At 41.3% G+C, this 23349-nt stretch overlaps 1 pseudogene; it reads left to right on the plus strand.

The window, feature by feature from the left end:
• Positions 1-6037: 6037 nt before the first annotated feature.
• Positions 6038-23345, plus strand: LOC150015366 (glyceraldehyde-3-phosphate dehydrogenase pseudogene; annotated as a pseudogene).
• Positions 23346-23349: the final 4 nt, after the last annotated feature.

Genomic DNA, 23349 nt, shown 5'->3' on the forward strand with positions numbered 1-23349 from the left:
TGTACACTTAAAAATGGTTAAGATAGTAAATTTGATGTTATGTGTGGTAAGAAATGGCTTCTTTCATTGAGCATGCACAATTAAAAATAAAAAATCTTTGTTGAATAGATGCAGAGCTGGGAAAACCACTTGTCTTCCATTCCAGTGACTAGGTGGTGACAGGACAAAAGCAAGGGCACTATAGAGGACAGGAGAATCCCGAAGGCAACATACTGCACTTCTTTAAAGATCCATGAATTCCAAATTCCAGTGATGTTTTAAACAAGACGGAAGTGTGGAAAATAAGAATTGGGAGAAAAATTCCAGGAATAGCCCACACCTGCTCAGTTATCAGCCTCTTGGGGGAGCCCCTGCCAAGTATTCTTTGGCAAAATGCCCTGCCGAGTGCCAGGGAAGGTGAGGGAGACTAAGGCTCTGACTATGTCAGGCCTCAGCGGGGATTTTGCAAGAGGCAGTTTGAGCAGATGGCTACTCACCTCTCCCTTTTCTTTTCTAATGAAGCTGCAAGACCGGGCCACCCCAAACCACTGGTGACAGCAAAGTTTCTTATATTTGGCTTAGGGGTATATATGAGTACTGATGCTTACAAATTTGAATGGGTCTGATGTAGAGGGAATTTAGAGCCCTTAAAGTAAGATAATAAAGCTGTACTTCCAAGTGCTGACTTGGTACAAACTGGAAGCTCTCCAATCCCACCAGTTTGCCCTCCTGCATCCCCACTTCCAATACAGGCCATCTGCTGGTTTTCCCCTTCATCGCTCCCCAAGGAGTATGCCCTGCAGGCCTAAGAAAAACGCCAACTTTCCCTGTTTTATACCATCACCTCCACCACTTCCTCAGCTTACTGTCTGTTTTTCTACACACCTTCCAGGTCAGAGTATGCAATTAAATATTTTAGCTTAAAGGTGTTTTTCTTTGGCCTGCTGCTGATGAAAGGAAAGTCATCTTAGTCTAAGATAAACACTTTTCGGTTTTCAAATCATGTTCCGGAAGTGACTCTGAATTACCTGGAACAACTGTTAAAAATGAAATTTCCTGGGCGGTAACCCTGACCTAGAGCACTTGACTCTCTGGGGTAGGGCCAGGAGGCTGCATTTTAACAAGGATCTCAGGTTATTCTTAAACCACTTAGGACTGAGAAGCAGTCTTCAAAGGAAGGTTGCCCAAGCAAGATAAGCAGCCAGGTGAATGAACTTGAGCTAAACAAGTATAGAAGCAAAGGAAGAAATATTTATTGATGACCTCCTTTTAGTACCTTGTGTCAACATAAGAAATATCCAAACCTGCAGGAAATTTTGTAGTTTATTTGAGCCAAACTAACAACAATTGCCGGGAAGCAAAATCTCAACAGATTGAAAAAATGCTCTAGAGAATGGCAGTTTTTTGGCTTATTTTATACATTGGAATCAAAAGGGGAGACCTAAGAAGGGCTCATGAAATCCATTGGTGGTAGATTAAGGAGTGAGAGAAAGTAAAGCAGGGAAATCTCTGGGATTGTATAAAAAGGCGAAAAGAAGAAACACATGACTTCTTTTACATCGGTGAGTACCGAACAGTTAACAATGAACATTTACAGCGCATGGAGATGGTATGCGTAGGGGTTCTGTGGTCTCCCCCTCTGGTGGAGGTTGTGCCCTGAGGGTCTGGAAAAGAAGATTACTCTGACATTTCAAAGGTATGTTATGGTAGATGCAAAGAGACAGTAGATGGGCTCCCTTAAGGTAAAGACTGACTTCTGTCAAAGAAGCTTCAGGCCTAGGACATGACTACCCATCATGACCCGCTTTTAGTGAGGAATTTTTATGTTCTGATCATCCTAGGTGGATACTTTCAGTCTCTGAGCTTGTAAGGCCACCATGCTGGCCTCCCCTGAGCTTGTCAGGTTTAGTACGTGCCCACCTGTTACAGAAACAGGGGTGTCCAAAAACAAACCCCAGAGTTTGCGGCTGCGGGATGGGGAAAGGAAGCAGCTTTTAAGACGCCTTTGCATGCCTGGGGCTAGTTGCTAGTGTCTTTGTTATGCAAAATAGCTTGATACTTTCAAGGCCCAAGAAAATGGGAGGAGTCTTGAACTGTGGGATGGTGCGGAAGGAGCCTACGGAGCCTGCTTAGGGTTCTGTGAATGGTCAGAACTGGTGGCAACACCCACTGCATCAGAGGATGCAGTCAGGGATATATAAGCAGCTGTGGACATTTTAGCTGGGTCTTGGGTCTCGGGTCTCACACTCTCTGGGTCTCTCTCTCTCTTACTGGGTCTCGCACTCTCCCTCTCTCTCTCTCTCTCTCTCTCTCTCTCTCTCTCTCGCTCGCTCTCGCTCTAGCTCGCTCTCTCTCTTGCGCCCCCTCCATGCAGCTTGGTGAAGGGGCCTTCTCCATGTGGATTAAAGAAGCTGAGTTCTCCATGCGGTTTTGAGAGTTCTCTCCAGGCTGCTTTATGAAGCTCTCACCATGCAGTTTTGAGAAGGAGAGGAGATCCACACGGTTTGCAGGAAGAAGACAGTTTACAAGGAGGCTGAGAATCCAGGCGGTTCTGCATTGAGAGCTGCGGGGGGCACCACAGCACAGAAAGGACCTCCCCAATCAGATTTGAGTGATTGGCAGCTACTGGTAAAGCTGAACTGTGCCTAGGAAGTAGGGAAACGGTGTTTCCACCTTTTCTAAGGCTGGCCTGGTTTGGTACGGGGAGGCAGAACTATGTGTTTGTGGGTATTTTAAAGAACATAAGACTCAAGAGCAGAAATCCACAAATAATCTATATCTATTTAACTGTTAAATAAACAGTTCTTTTTCTTTTCACTAAACTCTAGTACTGAGAGTTGTAATTCTGGCGGCGGGCAATCGGGCACCTAACTAAACGGCCAGTGGGTTCTGTTTCAATCGGAGCAGCCCAGCGGTTCTTTTACACACCCTTCCTTTATTGTCCACTCTTATATTGTACAAAATTAGGTATGTTATAATCTCTACTTTAAAGTTGCTCAGTAAGGGACTGAGCCAGGTTAGGTGACTTCTTTAAGAACTCCAAGAACTGGAACTTGAAATCAGGTCTAACTGAAAGTGAATATGATGTCAACTCCCTGAATCTGTCTACTTTGCGTCTCTCAGCAGAGCTTAGAGGATGAACTGATGAAAGTTGAAGGACTGTCTCATATCTAACTTCAGGCCCTGTATTCATTTAAGTCCATTATTCAGAGAAGCCACTATACCTGTAATGAAGATCTTTCATTCAATAAGAGGCTAAGAGACCCGCAGGGTACTATTTCTTTCCTCATTTAAAATAGAAGCAAATAACTCCTCTTTCTGGGGTGTGACATCTGACAAAAGGGAGCGACACACCCTCAAATACGGAAGACCTTCCCAAGTGCAAGGGTGTGGTCTGATAGCAAATGTTCCCTTTCAGATCAGAGTTGGCTTAGACCAGCTGCTGTTTTCATTCATGAGGAAGAGTTCTGCTTTCTGAACTCTTTGTGCAGTCAATGCCTCTTCCATTACAAACTCTGCCCCTGCACAAAGCTCTGGCAGTTAAGCTCCTTGGAAGATCCTGTGTTCTATCAGGAAGTGAGCCAGTCACATAGTTCATTCCACAAAGGTCTGTAAGAAACTGCAATGGATGGGTTGAGTGGAGATGGAGGAGGGTAGGGGGAGGGATAAATGGTAATGAAAAAAATACAATAAAAAATAAACTATAAAAAAATTAAAAGTCAAGAAAAAGAAGTTGCAACTATATGCAAAGGGTAAAGGTAAATAAGTTATCACATCTGCACCCAAGGAGCTTACAATTCAGTGGGGAAAGCAGATCAAAAGTCATAAATATGCACAATGAGTTTGGGGAGCACTGTGGAGCAATGATTACTCATAGTGGCACAAGCCAGGACTGGGCAGTGGGGAAAGGACAAGGTAGGCTTCCTGGAGAAAATTATGACCACTCAGAGACTGAGAGGGGTGAGTAGGAGAGGGCAGAGGAAGGGGGTTGGCAGAGGAGACAGCATGAGCAAGGGCAAGGAAGAAAAATAAAACAGTATTCAGCTGCATCTACCACAGAGACCTCCAGCAACTATTTCCATATGGCTAAAGCAGCATGTTATTTTTCAGCAAATTTTTCCCAAAGATATTATTTTCCCAAAGGTCTTTTGGTTGTTGCTGTTTGTACTTCTCCTAACCAGAATATTAACTCTAAAATTAGTAGAAACTTAAGACACAATGGAAACTAGATTGGACTCCTAAGAAATCAAGCTGTGGGAAGATTATTGTAACAAGGCTTTTAAATAATACCACAGACATTAGAAGTATTTTTTCTGCAAGCAAGTATTATAACTTAGAGCATGGATAGTTAAATCTAGATACTCACCCAGTGGTGTTATTTAAACTTTCTGAGCCTCACTTTCCTCAAATATAGCATGGGAGCATTAGTATCCACTTTAAATAGATGAGAGAATGCTTGTGGCAGATGACTGGCACATATTAAACACTCAGTGAATGGTAATTGTTATTCTTATACTTACCCATATGCTTTCCCATTAAATTATCATTACACAACAAGGTCAAGTGTGAATGAAAATGGAATTCATGTAACACACAATTGATTCACTACCTAGAACAAAAACTGGAATGTTAGAGTTAAGAGGGAGGTCAGAGTCATCTGGTCCACCTTTCCTTCCCATGCAGAAATTTTGTCTTTTCCATTTCAGGCTTAGGAGTTAACATTCCACGTTCCACCTGCATTCAATAATTTCTTGATATTTAGCCATTCTGTTGGAAGGATATTTTTAGTTGAAAAGACCAAAACTCTCTTATTTGATTATTATGGGGTGATATTATATCTGGAAAGTAGAGAGATTTCTTGAATAGGTGTATTGGCTCTCTGATGAAGGAAATTCCCTTTAATGCAAAACAACCCTGTTGAGGTATGAAATGCGGTGGCATAGCCAATCAATAACAAGTAAGAAGTATTCCCTCTTTTTGTCTAAGTCGGAATTTTAAGCTACATAATTTGTCTTTTAGATCATGCCCAGCTCCACAGAAACATTCTCCCATATTTCTTTTAATCACTTCCTCATGAGAACAGATTTCTGTGGATTTAGAGTCTATATTATTACAAATATTATGAGAAACAGAGAAATCTGAGCCTATTGACTATTCCCATGTTTAGTAATTCATTGAAAAATCTGAGGAAAGTGATAAGAAGTCATGGAAGTAAAAGCCTGTGAAATTGCAATAGTGAACACAGGCCTGGTGAAGGATTAATAATAACACATTACAAATATAATAAGGTTTCTTTTGAACTTTAAAGAATAATCACAATCCATGCTATGTGATTACCAATGAAAATCATATAGAACAAAATCAAATGTAGTTCCTTCCAAAAGTGTAAAACCCAGTGGTTTTATGAATTCTCAATCATGATTTGCAATAGAATAGCGAACTATAATATCAAAGACCAGGAATAATAAAATAGTTATGAAGTACCTCAATCCTAACTGGAGGGGCTAGGCCACTGTCTTAGGTTGAGTTCAGCATTAATGACACAATTTGCAGGGCCTAGTCAAAAATCAAAATGTGATGTTCCTTGTTTAAAAATTATTAATAATTTCAAGATGGCAACAGCAGAGAATTAAGCCAGAAATAGGTCCCCTAACAGGTCACACTCTCATCTAACTGGGTTCTTCCTGTTGCAGACCCTAAGAATGTAGTTTATTTGAGAGGTGATTTCAGGAAACATCCATAGGAGTGTGGGAAAGTGGATCTGAGAAAGGTAGGAAGCCAATTTAGAGTGCATTAATAGGCATGTTTCCACTGTCTTCAGCTACAGATTGATCCCACTGGGAACTTCTGGGAGACAGCGTAGAATATACCTCAGTTGTCCCATCTGAGGAAGCTGGGTAATACAATCTCGAACTCCCACTCGTATTTGGACAATGGCTACTCCAGAGGGTGTTAACTTCCGGGCATTCTGCCTTTTCCCATTCTGATGTTCCCCAGGCTGACCATGTTCCCCAGGCAGTCACAGGCCCTAACAGTAGGCAACCATAGGTGGGCAACCATGAGGGCCAAGGGACAGGACACCAAAAGCGTCTGCTACAGCCACCTCTTCAGGGTATGTGGAGAGATTTAAAAATGGGTATTAGTCATACCCATGTTATACAAGAGTCATGGGAGAGGAAGCTGGAGGAAAATGGGACATTTTGGAGAAATTTTCAGTGTGCAGCAAATTTCCAATTTCCTCTCCAAACTGGAGGACAAAGGGGTTCTATCTTTCACCTTAAACTAAGTGAGAATGGGAGTTCAAGAGGAGCACTCAAAGAACCTGACAACTTTCTTTGGAGTTAGAGATCACAGAGTTGGTTTCTAAAACACAACTGAGAAAGCTAAAAGCAAGAGTCTGGCTGATGCTGACAGACCGGGAGGAGGGCACTGCACAGGGAATGAGTTGCATTTCTAACCACTACAGGGCAAAGATGCATGTTTCCCAGGGATGATATGGGGACCTGTCATTTTGTAGAAGGGAGCCAGCTTGCAGTAATGAATCTCACCAAGAGGTCACCTAGAAGACCAGAGAGCCTCCAGTGGACAGTGGATTTTGGAGGTCAGTGGGATTTAAGGGAAAGCCCAGGGACTGAGTTGGGAGTCATAAGGGGCCAGCTGGAGGAGAGGATTTGCCTGTGTGGTAGCCAACCTCCAAGATAGCCCCCCATGATCTCCCAGTGTTTATACTCCCATGCAGTCCCCTCCCATATCATATCAGGGTTGGTTTGTGTGACTGCTATGGACTGATTGATTGTATCTCCCCCAAATTCATATGCTGAAGGCCTAACTCACAATGAAATGGTGTTTGGAGAGGGGCCTGTGGGACGTAACTAGGTTTAGATGAAGTCATGTGGATGCGACCCTCATGATGGGATTAATGCCCTTATAAGAAAAGATACCAGAAAACTTGCTCTCTTTCCACTAGGAGAGGACACTCTCTGCGCCATGAGTGAGAAGGTAGCCAACTATAATTCAGGAAGAGAGCTCTCACCAGAAACTGACCTTGCAGGCACCCTGCTCTTGGACTTCCCAGCATCTAACATTGTGATAAATAAGGTTCTATTGTTTAAGCCATCTAGTCTATGGTATGGTGTATGACAGCTTGCTCTGACAAAGGCAGTCACTAATTTAAGTGATGGTGTGTAACTTCTAAGGCCAGGGTTAATAAGAGGCATCATGGCTTCCTCCTTACTCTTTCTCATGGATCACTCACTCTGGAGCAAACAACTATACAGAGAGGTCCAAGTGGTGAGAAACTAAGGCCTTCTGTCAAAAACTAGAACTAACTTGCCAGGCATGTGAGAGAACCATCTTAGAAGGTGATCCTCCAGCGCCAGTCTAGCCCTCAGATGACTATAGTTCCTACCAACATCTGACTGCAGCCTCATAAGAGACCCTGAGTCAGAACCAATTAGTTAAGCAGTAACTGTGTGAGATAATAAACGTTTATAGTTTTAAGCTACTAGGCTTTGGAGTAATATATTATGCAGCAATAGAGAACTAGTCTATGTTAGAGGTTCACCAGTAGGAAAATCTGACAGGAACCCGGAATCGTGCCCACAGCTGCAGCCTTAGATGTGCACCGCTCTGAAGGGGCCCCAGTGCCAGGCGCAACTCGAGCAGCTACATAAAACCATGGCCTCTCCCACTCATCTCCTCTTCCCCTAGGTCTGGGCCAGATCTTGGGGTTGGGGGTGGGGGTGGACAGGGCAGCAGGAGGAGGGGGGAGGGGGAGATTGGAATAGAAGCACATTCAGAAACATCATCTCTTTAGTAAGGAAGTAAGTGAGGAGAACAGGAGACAGGCACATCTCTTTATTTCCTACTTTAGGCTTTCAAGCTAAGGAGGCATCAGTGGAAAACGGGGGAGATTTGAACATTAAATGATTTTAGAGTTTTGATATTAAACTGTATTAGACTGAAGTTGTATGGTTATTCGACTGGATTGCCTTCTAGGCCAGTGACTTGTGGACCTCTTATTATTCAAACAAATGACAAAAAAATTTTGTTATTTCCTGGGAATTTCACTTAGGGATGGCTCTACAGTCAACTTTTAATGGAGTGGAATAAAGAGGGAATAACGTTGCTTTCTGCTTACATCTATCCAATAAAACGGTCGTCGTCGTCGGCAGCCGTCCGTCTCGAGAGACGATGGTGTAGCTTCTTAAGAGTCTATCTGCACCGCCGAGAATGGCTGTGCAGTCCGACTCGGGAGTGACACGGTATCTGTCTCCTCCCGTGTTGAATCGACATCTTGCGATGAAGCTACAGAGCCTGGGCAGGGTGATATGGAGGGTCTGCTGTTGCCCATGCAGCAGACCCCCCCTCTCTTCGCAGCTGAAGGATCCAAGGGAAAGACGGAGTCAATACAGCTTGGCTTCAGGTGCGCCGCAGGAGTTGCCGGTGTTGACTACAACGTCAAACCGCCTTAGGGACTCCGGCTCCGGATTTTCTGTCAGGGTTTACTCCCTTAGCCTTTCCCCTGAAGAGGTATGCCGCAAGGCAGCGGAGGTTTTTTGGAGTCAGAGTTTTCCTTCTCTGATGTGCCCTGACTGGAAGATCGAACCAGCGACACTTAGCTCGCAGGCCGACGCTCAATCCACTGAGCCAAACCAGCCAGGGAAAATAAAACGGTTCACATTCATTTATTTACCGTATACCTACAATGTGCCAGACACAATGCGGCAATGAGTAAGACATGATTCCTGCCTTCAAAAAGCTTATATTCTAAAGAAAGATACCTTCAAGAAAACAGGCAATCCTAACTCAGAGGGATAAGAGACATGAGACAAGAGTAATCACAGAGTGGCTCGTGGCACAAAACCAGGCACCTAATTTGGTTAGAATAGGCCAAAGTAAAACACGAAGAATAGGTAGGAGGTATCCAAAAGAGGGAAATGCACCAGTGTCCTAAGGGGTGTGAGTGAGACTGAGAGAGAAAAAGAGGACAAGAAAGAGGAAGTGCTTACAAAGAGCTGAAATAGACTAATGTGGCCAGGGCTTAGAGAACAGGGTTGGAGGGGCAAAAAGCTGGGAGGATTAGGAGGTAATCAGAGCCAGACCTTGCTGGCTAGAGTCTGGCATGAGAACAAGGTCGGCGGCATGGAAACATTTAAGCAGCGATTTAACATAAAATCTTAGATTATCACCTGAAGGTTAAATTTCTAGCGATACATGTTGCATAAACATGATATTTGGGGAGGTAAGATTTCTTCTTTATTCAAAGCTTTGCCAGCCCAGCAGGCTGAAGTGGATGTCCAAGACACAACGACGCAAGGCTTGGATCAGTGAACAGGCCTCGATCTTGGGTAGGTATGCAGTAAGGGACAAAATCAGAGGTAAGTCATGAAACTGAGGGAGGACAGCAGGACAACATCAGAGGCTGGGTGGGAAGAGCAAATCCCTCAGGGAACCTGGTCCACAAACCAAGGAGGGTGCCAAGAAAACTGTTGCCTTGTTACCTCAGGACTGTAATCTACTCTCCAGCAGCTGTGGGTCATCTGGTTAGTACCATTTTTGGGTACAACTCTCTAAATCAGTGTTTCCTAAAGTGTGCTCCTGGAAATTAAGCAAAGTGTTCTACAGCAAAAGAAGCCACAAGAAATACTGTACAATGTGGTCTCACCTTAGAGAAACATGATGAGCATGCTTGAGCTTATTAAAGGCTCTGAGAAGTCCTGCACGAAAGATAACTTTCGCTTTGTTTGAATTGGCATGTTTCAAACTTTTTGACCACAGAACCCCTTTGCCTTGGTAATACCTATTCATATCCCATGGATGTCACGCTTTGTGGAATCACTGTTGAAAACAGTGATGTTGGCTGTAGACCAATAAGGTCCTGGATTCGGTGGAGAGATGCCGGCCCTCCTGGAACAGGAATCCTTCTCCTTACCTGAGGTAAAATTTCCTTAGCAGCTGCTGAGTGGGGCCAGGAGTTTGTGTGCCCAGTGTTCTCTGTTGGACCTGAATCTTGGGGTCAGCATCATTTCCAGTCACGTGTTAAATGTCTAACGCTTCACTAGAAAACTCTTATCTTTAGTGATCCATGTATCCTTTGTAGCTGAGGCAGGTTCCTGGCAACAGGACCCTCCCTTCCTTTTCCCACAAACACTTGCAGTCATTTGTTGAACGAGCTGGACTTGATGGAGTATAAGCATAAAATAACTTTATTGTTTCTTCCACTGTCTGTTCACATCACTCCATGGTCTGATTTTTCCTTGCCTGAGGAAGAAACCATGGGCTTGTTCCATGTCTTTCCCAATCATCCTTAGAAAATAAATGAAAAGCCCCTTGTTTTGGCATTAATAAATAAAGCCAGTTTGATAACTTTATAATTCTCATCTAGTCCAGTATAAAAATCAGAAATTTAGATTTTATTCAATTAAGTCTTCTTTCCTTCTCTGGTTTGGACATGACCCCAGCCAGGAGACAGGCTTGAGGGTAGAATTTGTCTCTTGTCTCTTTCCCTGTTTCCTCTTCTTCCCCACTTATGACCTGCTGTTTATAGCCTCTGCAGTGTGGGGTGCTGGGGAGAAGGGATTAAGGACATGGACACAGCCTCGATCAGCTAGACTGCTGTGATCCTGCCTCTGGTCCCTCTGCATGGCAGGTGCTTTCTATCATGGAGAACTTTTGCAGACTCCTCAGAGATCTGCCCACCCACCCCTTAATGCAGATGAAGTGCCTCCCCCTGGCTGCTCATGATCTTTGGGACTCTGGTGTCTATACCCTCTGGCTGGGTCACATTCTCCCTGTCGGCAGGACTTTGGGAAGAGTTACAAAACTATTAAACAAATTCCACGACAGCTTCTCCTCAAGACATTCTGTCTTCACTGCACTCCAAGACCAGAGCAGTTCCAGGATGTTCTTTCACCTCTAGATGTGCCCTGGCAAGTCAGACACCAGTGTGTGTGACCCCAAACCACAAGCTCTGCAAGGGGTTCTCTTCAAACTCCCTTTCCTTGACTTGAAATCCATTCTTTTCCTGCTTCTGGGGTTGATATATGGAGCACACCGAAAATTCTCACCAAAAAATTATTCTAGTATAGATTATTCAAATTCAATCTTGAAACAGTAAGTCCAGGTGATCAGCTAATGCTGGCAATCTGGTTTCTGATTCTCTTAACATGTCCTGCATGAGAGGACCAGAGCACTTCTTCAACCATCTGGGTGACACTTGGCACTTGTGTATTGCCTTCAGCTTTAGGGAGCTCAGCTGAAACTGAGCCAGCGGGAGTCTCATTTTAACATCCTGTTATTTACAATTTTCTCCCTCTGAATGTTTTAAAGTTTGCAATATCATTGCAATTTGATACAGGCACAATGTAGTGATAATATGCCAGATACTATATAGATAACAGTACCCTAGAGATTTCATATTTCCTAATTTAAAATGTCCTATTTCTCCCCATTCCATGTATCTTTTTATTTTATCAAATGCTTTTTCTGCATCTATTGATATGATCACGTGGTTTTTATCCTTAACTTTGTGTAACTAGTGGATGCTCAATGGTGGCCAGGATTTAGACAAATTAAAATGTGTTTTTGTCCTGGGTGAGAGAGAAGGAAAATGGAAAAAGAGAAGGAGATGGTGTGTTGTTTATAAATGCATATTACATAAATGTAAGCACCAACTTATATGACAAGTCTAGAAAAGGAGAAACTATAGAGACAAAGAACAGATCAGAGGTTGCCTGGGACAGGGAGGAGACAGCAAGGATTGAATGTAAATAGGCACAAGGGAAATTTTGGGGGTGATGCAAGTGTTCTTTTTTTTTTTAATTTACTTTTATTGCTTTTCTATTACAGTTGTCCCACTTTTTCCTCCATTGCTCCCCCCAACCCAGCCCACCTCTTCTCACACAGTCAATCCCCACCCCGTTGTCCATGACCAGGGTTATTCATATGAATTCCTTTACTACACCCTGCCCCTACTTACCCCCTTCTCTCCCTTCCTCCCTCCCCCATGGTAACTGTTATTCTGTACCTTGTTTACATGCTTCTGGCTCAATCTTGTTCATTTGTTTTTGTTGTTAATTAGTCTCCCATATTAGGTGATATCATATGGTATTTTTCTTTCATTGCCTGGCTTATTTCGCTAAGCATAATTATCTATAGTTCCATCCATGTTATCACAAATGGCAGGAGTTCCTTCTTTCTTTCTGCTGCATAGTATTCCATTGTGTAAATGTACCACAGTTTTTTAACCCACTCATCTACAGATGGGCATTTAGGCTGTTTCCAGCACTTTGCAATTGTAAATAGCACTGCTATGAACATAAGGGTGCATACGTTCTTTTGAACTGATGTTTCAGGATTCTTCAGGTATAATCCTAGCAGTGGAATTGCTGGTTCAAAAGGCAGTTCCATTTTTAGTTTTTTGAGGTAATCCCATACTGCTTTCCACAGTGGCTGCACCAGTCTGCATTCCTACCAACAGTGCAGTAGGATTCCCATTTCTCCACATCCTCGCCATCACTTGTTGTTTGTTGATTTGTTGATGATGGCCATTCTGACTGGTGTAAAGTGGTATCTCATTGTAGTTTTTATTTGCATCTCTCTGATGGCTAGTAATGTCAAGTATTCTTTCATATACCTATAGACCCTCTGAATATCTTCCTTGGAGTAGTGTTTGTTCAGATCCTTTGAGCACTTCTTTAAAAAGTATATTTTATTGATTATATTGTTACAGTAGTTCCAATTTTTTCCCCTTTGCTCCCCTCTGCCCAGTACCACCTTCCCTCCAGCAATGCCACACCCTTAGTTCATGTCCATGGGTGCATATAAGTTCTTTGGCTTCACCCTTTCCTATATTATTCTTAACTTCCCCCTGTCTATTTTGTACCAACCGATTAAGCTTCTTAGTCCCTGCACCATTTCCCCATTTCTCCCCCTCCCCTCTCCTAGCTGATAACCCTCCAAATGATCCCCATACCTATGATTCTGTTCCTATTCTTGTTTGCTCAGTTGGATTTTGTTTTAATTTTTTAGATCCAGTTGTTGATAGTTGTGAGTTTGTTGTCATTTTAGTGTTCATAGTTTTGATCTTTTTTTTCTTAAGTTCTGTTGACATTTCATAAATAATGGCTTGGTGATAATGAACTCCTTTAGCTTCACCTTGTCTGGGAAGCAATTAATCTGTCCTTCCATTCTAAATGATAGCTTTGCTGGATAGAGTAATCTTGGTTGTAGGTTGCTTTTCATCACATTGAATACGGCTTGCCAGTCCCTTCCTATCTGCAAAATGTCCTCTGAGAAATCAGCTGATAGTCCTATAGGCACCCTGCTGTACGCAACTCTCCACCTCTGTCTCGCTGCCCCCAGGACTCTGTCCTTATCTTTCACCTTTGGCATTTCAATCATGATGCAATCTGGTGTGGTTCCCTCTGGATCCAGCTCGCCTGGGACCCTTTGTGCTTCCCAGACCTGTATGTCCATCTCCTTCACAAAATTTGGGAAGTTTTCCTCATTTTTTTTAATCCTTGCTTCCTCATTCTGCACTGGATGACTGTTTTTTTCTTCCTTATTTTCCAAATCATTGATTTGAACCCTAGTTTCCTTCCTTTCACCATTGGTTTTGTGTGGATTTTCCTTTGTTTCACTTAGCATAAACTTCACTTCTTCTCTTACGCACTTGCCACACTCAAGTGTATCTGTCAAGCCTGTGAGCACCTTTATCACCAGTGTTTTGAATTCTGCATCTGTTAGGTTGTCTATTTCCTCATCTGTTAGGTTGGCTATCTCCTCGTCACTTAGTTCTCTCACTGGAACCTTGATCCATTCCCCCTTTTGGGCCATACTTCTCTGTCTCCTCATTCTGACAGGCTCCTGTGTTTGTTTGCCTCCACGTCCCAGGTAGAGCTGTCCCTCCTATTACATTGTAAGGGGCGTAGCCTTAGGGATTAGTCAGTACAGGGCGACCTGTTTCACCATGTTGTGGCGCTGTATGTGGGGGAGGGGTCCAAGAGGGAACAATGCTGTCTGCCCAACACTTGCCCTTTTTCCAGGCACCTCTCCCACTTCCACACCAGACTGGTGCCCCTCTAGCTGCTGCCCGGCCATCATTCCCAGAGTGGGTGGGTCTGTGGACGCTCTCGGACTGTGGGGCCCTTTAAACAAGCAGACTCTGCTGAGAGACTGGCAGTTTCTTCCTTCACCCCAACCCCACTGGTTTTCACAGTCAGAAGCAATGAGGCTTGATTTTCCCCAGTGCTGGGATTGTGAGCTTCAAGGTCCGGTGAGGAGCTGGGAATGCTCCCCAGGTGTCCCTCCTGACTATTTAAAACGTGTAACTGCACTTTCTGCCAGCCTGCAGTTGCTGCTGCTGCTGCTGCCACCACACCGAATCCTCTCCACCCTGGCTCTGCCCCTCCTACCTGCCTGGATGAGTATTTCTTCTTTATATCTTTGTTTGCTGGACTTCCATGCAGTTTGATTTTCTGGAATTTATGGTTGTTTCTTGTTTTGAGGTAGTTGTATTCCTTCTTAGTTGTGGAGGGTGATGCAGCGTCTCTGTGTATGCCTCCATCTTGGCCGGAAGTCTCTTTGTCCATTTTTTAATTGGGCTGTCTGTCTTCTTGGTGTTGAGATGTGTAAGTTCTTTATATATTTTGGAGATCAATCCCTTTTCTGAGGTATCATTGGCAAATATGTTTTTCCATATGGTTGGTTCCCTTTTCATCTTGGTGATGTTTTCTTTTGCTGAGCAGAAACTCTTTGCTTTGATGTAGTCCCATTTATTTATTCTTTCTTTTATTTGCCTTGCCTTAGGAGATGTATTGGTGAAAATACTGCTATGTCAGATATCTGAAATTTTCCTGCCTATGTTTTCCTCTAGGACTTTTATGGTGTCACAGCTTACATTTAAGTTTTTGATTCATCTTGAGTTTATTCAGGTGTATGGTGTTAGTTGGTGGTCTAGTTTTCATTTTTTTTTGCACATCCCTGTCCAGTTGCCCCAGCCCCATTTGGTGAAGAGGCTCTTCTCACTCCATTTTATGCTCTTTCCCCCTTTGTCAAATATTAGTTGACCATATAGACCAGGGTTTATTTCTGTGCTCTCTATTCTGTTCCATTGATTTATATGTCTGTTCTTATGCCAGTACCAGGTTGCTTTGATTACAGTGGCTTTGTAGTATAGTTTGATGTCAGGTATTGTGATTCCTCCTACTGTGTTCTTCTTTCTCAAGATTGCTGTGGCTGTTTGGGGTCTGTTTTGGTTCCATTTAAATTTTTTGAAGTATTTCTTCTAGGTCTGTGAAATATGTCACTGGTATTTTAATAGGGATTGCGTTGACTCTATAAGTTGCTTTGGGTAGTGTGGACATTTTAATGATGTTGATTCTTCCCACCCATGAACATGGTATATGCTTCCATTTATTTGTATCTTCCTTAATTTCTTTCTTCAGTGTTATGTAGTTTTACGAGTACAGATCTTTTAACTCCCTGGTTAAGTTTATCCACAAGTACTTTATTTTTCTTATTGCTATAGTAGATGGGATTTTTTTTCTAGTTTCTATCTCTGATATTTTATTGTTGGTGTACACAAATGCCTTTGATTTCTGAATATTGACTTTGTACCCTGCTATTTTGCCAAATTCACTTATTATGTTGAGTAGTTTTTTAGTGGAGTCTATGGGGTTTTCTATGTACACTATCATGTCATCTGCAAATAATGACAGTTTTACTTCCTCTTTTCCAATTTGAATGCTTTTTATTTCTTTTTCTTGTCTGATTGCTGTGGCTAGAACTTCCAATACTATGTTGAATAGGAGTGAAGAGAGTGGACATCCTTGTCTTGTTCCTGATCTCAGGGGGAATGCTTTCAGTTTTTGTCCATTGAGTATGATGTTGGCTTCAGGTTACTCATATATAGCCTTTATTATGTTGAGGTATGCTTCCTCTATTCCCATTTTGTTTAGTGGAGTGTTTTTATCATAAATAAGTGTTGTGATGTAAGTATTCTAAATCTGGATTGTGATCAGGGTTGCACAACAGTATAAAGTTACTGAAATTTATCAAATTGTACATTAATAGGGATACATTTTTTAAATTCTATTTACAATAGCACCAGAAAGCATAAAATACTTAGGAATAAATTAAACTAATAAAGTGTAAGATTTGTGCTCTGAAAACTACAACATATTGCTTAAAAAAATAAAAAGAATTGAGATTATCATACATTGCTGGTGAGAAAGAAAAATGGTACAGCTTCTATGGAAAATAATTTGAAGGTTTTTCAAAAAACAAAACATGGAATTACCATAGGCTCAGCAATTTCACTCCTAGGTATATGCCCCAAACAATTGAAAGCAGAGGCCCAAAAAGATATTTATATACCAGTGTTTATTGCAGCATTATTCACAATAGCTGAAAAATATGAACCACTCAAATGCCCATCAACAGAGGATAGATGAACAAAATGTAGTTGTGGAATATTATTCATCCATAAAAAGAGATGAAGTTCTGATACATGACACAACATGGATGAGCCTTGAACACATTGCACTAAGTGAAATAAGTCAGTCACAGAAGAATGTTGCATAATTCCACTTATATGAAATATCTAGACTAGGAGAATTCATAGAGGCAGAAAGTAGAATGGTGGTTGCCAGGGACAGGAGGAGAGGGAAATGGGAAGTTTAATGGTTACAGAATTTTTGCTGGGTTGATAAAAAGAAAAGTTTGAAATAGATGGTGGTGATAGCTGCCCAACATTGTGAATGTAATTAAATATCACAGAACTGTACCCTTGAAAATGGTTAAAATGGCATATCTTATGTTATACATATTTACCACAATAAAATATAAAATAAAAGCAACCAGGTTATTCTGGTACAGTTAAGAATTTCTTATTAAAAAAAATATAGTAATAACAGACTATGTACAAAGACTGTTATCTGTTTTCTATCACCCTTGAGCAAACCTGGTCCTGTCTCATATGGAATCTGACATCCACGAACACTCACTTATTAAGGATTGACTAACCCTTAAAAAGGTGGCATGATAGAAAAAGCAATTATAAGGATTATACTAAGATTTACCAGGTAGTATTAATGGAGAGCAATATTCTAAGCAATAAATCATCTTTGCTGAGTGAGAGAAGAGATTTCTTTCTTTTGAAGCAGTTGCTGAGCTGGTATGCTGCCAAAACCCCTAGAAATAATGAACCTGGAAGATGTTGGCATTTTCCATGAGCATGAATGATGAAAACTACAAATAAAGGGCACCAATTAAAGCATTTTCCTTATTTGTTAAAGCAAAATATGCCCTACAACACTGCTAATAATTTTGGATGTCAGCCAAAAAATGCCATCATCACCAAATCTCTGCTACTTTATTTTTCACTCACATTCTTGCCAACCCAAGCTTTTAAAACTTTGTATCTGCCATCTTGGCTAGGGAGCACCGTTCTCATGCTGGTGATTGAATGTGGTATGATGCTCAAAGGGACAGGCCTGTGGCTTTCCTCATGTCAACCACACATGAGGTACTACTGACTTGAGGGCCACGTGCTCTACTTACATTGGCCACTGATAGGAAGAGCCTTATTTATTTCTTGTCACTTCTGCTTTCCATGTTACGATATCCTTTTCATGGATTTCTGAGGACTTAGGGCTTACCCAAGAAACCAGAGATTTATTTAATATCTGAGACATATTTTTCAATGCTTTTGTATATTTATTATTCTTTAGGAGTCAGGCTGAGCTGGAGATTCACTGGTCAAGTTGAGTACTTCACATGGTTACATCTATTAGTTTAGCCTGGCATTCAAGAAGTAAGGTGCTAAGACAATTGAATGAGTGTTAGGAGCTGAATTATGTCCCCCCCCAAATTCATATGTTGAAGTCATAACCCCTATTACCCCAAAATGTGACTATATTTGGGGATAGGGACTTAGAAGTTGTAATTAAGTTAAATACGGTCATTAGGGTGGACCCTAATCCAGTATCATTGGTGTCCTTATAAGAGAAGAGGACATTAGAACCCAGACAGGTACAGAGGGAAGAGCAGGTAAGGACCCAGGGATAAGATGGCCATCTACCAGCCAAGGAGAGAGGCTTTAGGAAAAATTGATCCTGGCAACACTTTGATCTTGGATTTCTAGCCTTCAGAACTGTGAGGGAATACATTTCTGTTGTTTAAACCATGCAGCCTGTGATATTTGTTATGTCAGCCTGAGAAAATGAGCAAGAACTTTACTGAGGGAAGTGCCTGTGAAGGAAAAATGGGAGAGGAAACAGAAGAAGGTATAGAGCCTCAAACTACAATGCAGGTCTGACATCTGTGGAGTAAGACAGAAAAGGAAGAATTGGGTAGGAAGAGCCTCAGACTACAGCAAGTGTGTGGGGAGTCCCCAAGCAAATGCTGCCTGTTGTGAAATCCTGCATACTCTGTCATTGGCGCAAGCAGCAGCTCCCACATGTTCTTTTAAAGGGAGACCTGAATGGTGCATCTCCACACTGCCACACCAGGTGACAGACTGTGGGCCTGTCCCCAACCTTTCCCTTCCAAAAGCACCTCCTCTTGCTTGCCTTCCCTTAGCCCTTCTGTAGGAGCTCACGAGAAAAAGCAGGAAAACAGAGTTCACTGGGAACTACAGGCTAAACAAGGGGAGAAATGCAACCTGCTAGAAAAATGAGGAAAAGAAAACTTCAATTTACCTTAATCAAAAAACACAATTTGAGAAACCCCTTCCTAGTCTGGTGATGTCCCACACCAAGGGATATTTCCAAAATGTTGTCCTGATTACATCATTCCTCTGCTTAAGGTCCTTCTCCTGCTCTTCACTAACCATAACAGTAGACTCCAACTCCCCTGAAGAAAAATGTCTGAGCATGCCCCAAATGTATATACCATATATATTTACACACATGGTCTAGTATGCAAATAATGTATATGAACATTATAAAACATAATATTAGAAATGAAAAGAAAAAGGCCTCCAGTCTAGATGGTGGCATAGGTAGATATAGCTTGCCCCTTCACACAACTACATCAACATTACTACTAAAATATAGAATAACCATCACGCAGAACTGTCATAAATTGAGTTGAATGGAAGTCTGATAACTATGGAATTATGGAAACCATATCTATGCAGACTGTCTCACTTTTAATGTTGTGGAACCTGCCCATCGCTGCCCAACTCATTATTGTGCCAACCAGTGCTGCTGAAAGGGAGGATGCTCTTCTCCTTGTCCACAATCTGCCTGAAAATCTTCTAGGCTGTCTGGTACAAAGGAGAAAATGTGGACAGAAAGCATCAAATTGCATTATATAAAAACTCAAAAGATTTCCTCCAGGCCTGCATACAGCAGTTAAGAGACAATATATCCAATGGATCCCTGCTGTTCTAGAATGTCACACTGAAGGACAATGGATACTACACTGTAAAAGCCATAAATGAATATTTATGGAGTGAAGTAGCAACTGGACTGCTCAATGTATACAATTTTAGAGGGTGAGGAAGGTAGAGAGAGAGAGAGAGAAACATCAATCAGCTGCCTCCCATATGCATCCTGACCTGTGACCAAACCTGCAGCCTAGATCAGGGCCATTATGACGACTCACATATCAAGATCCATGAAGTTGAAATTTTTTCCCCGAACTTCAATGCCTAGGAATCAAAGAATCCAACTTCAGCCTCCCTGTCCCCAACAGCCAAAGAAACAGTTGATTCAGAAATAAAAAAATAACTTATGCAACCTGAAAAAAAAACAGAAAGAAATGAAAAAGGATGACGTAAATAAATATAAATAAAATTTCTAACATTTACTCTATACTCCCCTTTGGACACCACTTTCTTTTGGATAAGTCTAAAATATTTAGGGCAGCATGAACACCCTTTAGGTTCTAAGCCATTTCTCTCTCTCTGCTTCATTTCCCCTCCTCCACTCACATCTTTTCCCCCTTTGTGCAAACGCACCATGATCACTCATGTCTTTGCACATACTAGTTTATCTTTCTGAAGTGCCCTTCCCTGTATTATTTTCCTGGCTACCTCCTACTCATTCTAGGACAGTAGTCACCTAGCTCCAGGGTCATCTCTGGGGGATTATTTTAAAGATATGGTTAGGCATCTGTCCTATCAGCTTTCATAGACTCATACCCCCCTGGGCTGACAGCATATTCTCTATGTGGTTTTGAGGGTAGCAGTGTTTGTCTGGTTCACAACTGTTACCCTAGCAATTACTACAGACACAGTGTGCTTGGCACTCAATAGACATTCAATCAACTTTTGATTAACAAATGCTTCAGGGCATCTACTTTTACAAGGTCCTTAAACATTTCCAACAACAAAATGAATAAACAAGCAAATAATCACAGCTCTTTTTTAAGGCATCAGAAATCAACAAAAGTAGCCAGGCTCTGAGGGGGCCCAGACTCTGGATAGGTGATACCAACATTCAACACTGCTTATTTCAACTAAAGCACTGGCTAATTCCAAAACTGTGTATGAAACACCAAGCAGAAAGCAACTACTGGGAAGCTATAAAAGTAAACAAAGGATTGGCAGTCTTAAAGTGCTGGGGAGAGAAAAGCTGGAGATCAAGACATGCCGAAGAGTTTTCAGTTGAGAATCTTAAAGAACTATGATCCAGGGCAGGGTTTCTTAACCTTGGCACTATTGACTTATTGGGCTAGGTAATTTGTGTGTGTTGGGGGTGTGGGCCATTTTGTGTATTGCACAATGTGTACAACATATCTGTCCTCTCCCAGATGTCAGCAGCTCCCATCCCCAACTTGTGATAATCAATAATGTCCCCAGACATTGCCAAATGTCCCCTGAGGACCAAAATTATCTTCAGCTGACAACTACTGCCCTGGAGTTAAAGAAAACCAGAAATAGAATGGCCTTCCCAAAGCTCGAAATTCAGCTTTAATCATTTCATTTTCTGATTGAACAAAGGTACATGACTCTTAGTCTAATTGTATGCTAGAAATAAAATTAAGATTTAGTGACATCCAGATCCTCTATAATTTTTCACCCACAGTATTTTGAATTTAATTAATATTCAGCAATCATTCTACGAGACAGTGAGTGACAAATGACCCAAAGCCAAGAGAAAAAAACAAAACAAAACAAAACAGAAAAAGACCTACATACAACTAGATATTGGAGTTATCAGAGAATGACTCTAAAGTAAACATAATTAACATGATCAAGAAATTAATTAAAACAGGGAGAAATTTGCTTAAAAAATGAAATCTATAGAAAAATCAAATTGTAATTATAAACTGAAACAAACTGAATAAACATAGCAAACGAGAACAATCATGAACTAGAAGATATATAAGTATAAAATATTCAAACTGAAGTACAAGGAAAAACAATAATGGGAAAAAAAAGGAGCATAAGAGACATGTGAAACGTGCAAATCTAACACACACACACACACACACACACACACACATATATATATATATATATATATATTCAAAGTTCTAGAAGGAGAGGAGAAAGAGAATAAGCAGAAGCAATATTTACAGAAATAATGGTTGTGAATTTAAGCTAATTAATGGCATCAAACAATAGCCCTGATTGGTGTGGGCATTGTCCTACAAAATGAAATGTTGCTGGTTCAATTCCCAGTCATGGCACACGCCTAGGTCACAAGCTTGGTCCCTGGATGGGGTGCATTTGAGAGGCAACCAATTGATATTTCTCTCTATATTGCTGTTTCTCTCCTTCCCTTTTTCCCCTTTTCCCCTCTCTCTCAAAATAAATAAATAAAATCTTAAAAAAATAATAATAATAAAGGCATCAAGCAATAGATTCAAGAAGCTCTATGAACCCCACACCAGTACTCATATATGGCAGTAATTATATTAAGTGTAAATGGATTAAATACTCAAATTAAAATGCAATTATTTCAGTCTGAATTTAAAAAACAGGTATATGCTGATAAAAAAATAAGACTCACTTTATAAGAAGATAGAAAGATTGAAAAAAAATGATGGAAAAGTTATACTATGCATACACTAACCAAAATAAATCTAGAATAGCTCTACTAAACCAGACAAAGCAGATTTTAAAGCAAGAACTATTTCTAGAGATAAAGAGGGACATTTCATAAACTGATAAAATGGCCAGATCAATAAGAAGATATAATAACCTAAAGTTTGTATTTACTTTACAAGCATGGCTTCAACATATGTAAAAGAAAAACTGACAGAATGAAAAAGAGAAATGAACAGATCTACAAATATAATAAGGAATTTAAGCATAACTCTCTCAGAAACTGATAGAACAAGCATATAAACAAGTCAAGTTAGATGTAAATAACACAATTTAACAAAACTGAAAAACCTAAGTTAATTGGTATTAAAAAAAACACTATGCTCAATACCTGCAATATATACAAACTTTTATAGAACACATGATATATTTAACAAAATGGATAATATTCTGGGCTAAAAACCAAGTCTTTACAATTTCAAAGGACTAAAATTATACATATTCCTCTCATTCTAGTACAATTAAGCTATAATTCATTAACAAAATGATAACTAGGATATCCCAAAGTGCTTGAAGATGAAGCAGTGTAATTCTAAATAACCCCACAGGTCAAGAAGAGGTTACAACAAAAAACAGAAAACATTTTGAATTAAGTAATAGTTGATATGAACCAAATGTTTGTGGTCCCCTGCAAAATTTACGTTGAAATCAAAGCCACACTTTGAAAGAGAGAGAAAAAAGTAGGGATGGATAAATATGTAGTTTAGAAAGAGTGACCAGCTTCATCCATGATGACTTTGGCATTGTGGAAGGACACATGATGCCAGTCCATGCGCTCACTGCCACCAAGAAGACTGATTGGCCCCTCGGGGAAGCTGTGGTATAATGGCCAAAGGGGCTGCCCAGTACATGAACCTTGTGTCCATTGGTGCTGCCAAGCCGTGGGAATCCCTGAGCTGAATGGGAAGCTCACTGGCATGACTTTCCCTGTCTCTCTGCCCCTGGGGTGTTGGTCATGGATCTGACCTGCCATCTGGAGAAAGCCACCAAATATGACATCAAGAAGGTGGTGAAGCAGGCATCAGAGAGCCTCCTAAAAGGCTCCCTGGGCTACACTGAGGACCAAATTGCCTCCTGCAACTTTAACAGTGACATCCACTCTTCCACCTTTAAAGATGGGGTTGGCATTGCTCTCAACCACCACGTTGTCAAGCTCATTTCCTGTTCTTACAATGAATTTGGCTATGACAACAGGGCAGTAAGCAGTAAAGGCTCCCTGGACCACCAGCCTCAGCAAGAGCACAAGAGGAAGAGAGAAGCTGCTGGGAAGTCCCTGCCACAGCTCAATGCCCCGACACACTGAGAGT

This window comes from Furipterus horrens, unplaced genomic scaffold, assembly GCF_987537825.1.
Source record: "Furipterus horrens unplaced genomic scaffold, mFurHor1.1.pri manual_scaffold_3, whole genome shotgun sequence".
In the NCBI taxonomy this organism is placed as follows: domain Eukaryota; kingdom Metazoa; phylum Chordata; class Mammalia; order Chiroptera; family Furipteridae; genus Furipterus; species Furipterus horrens.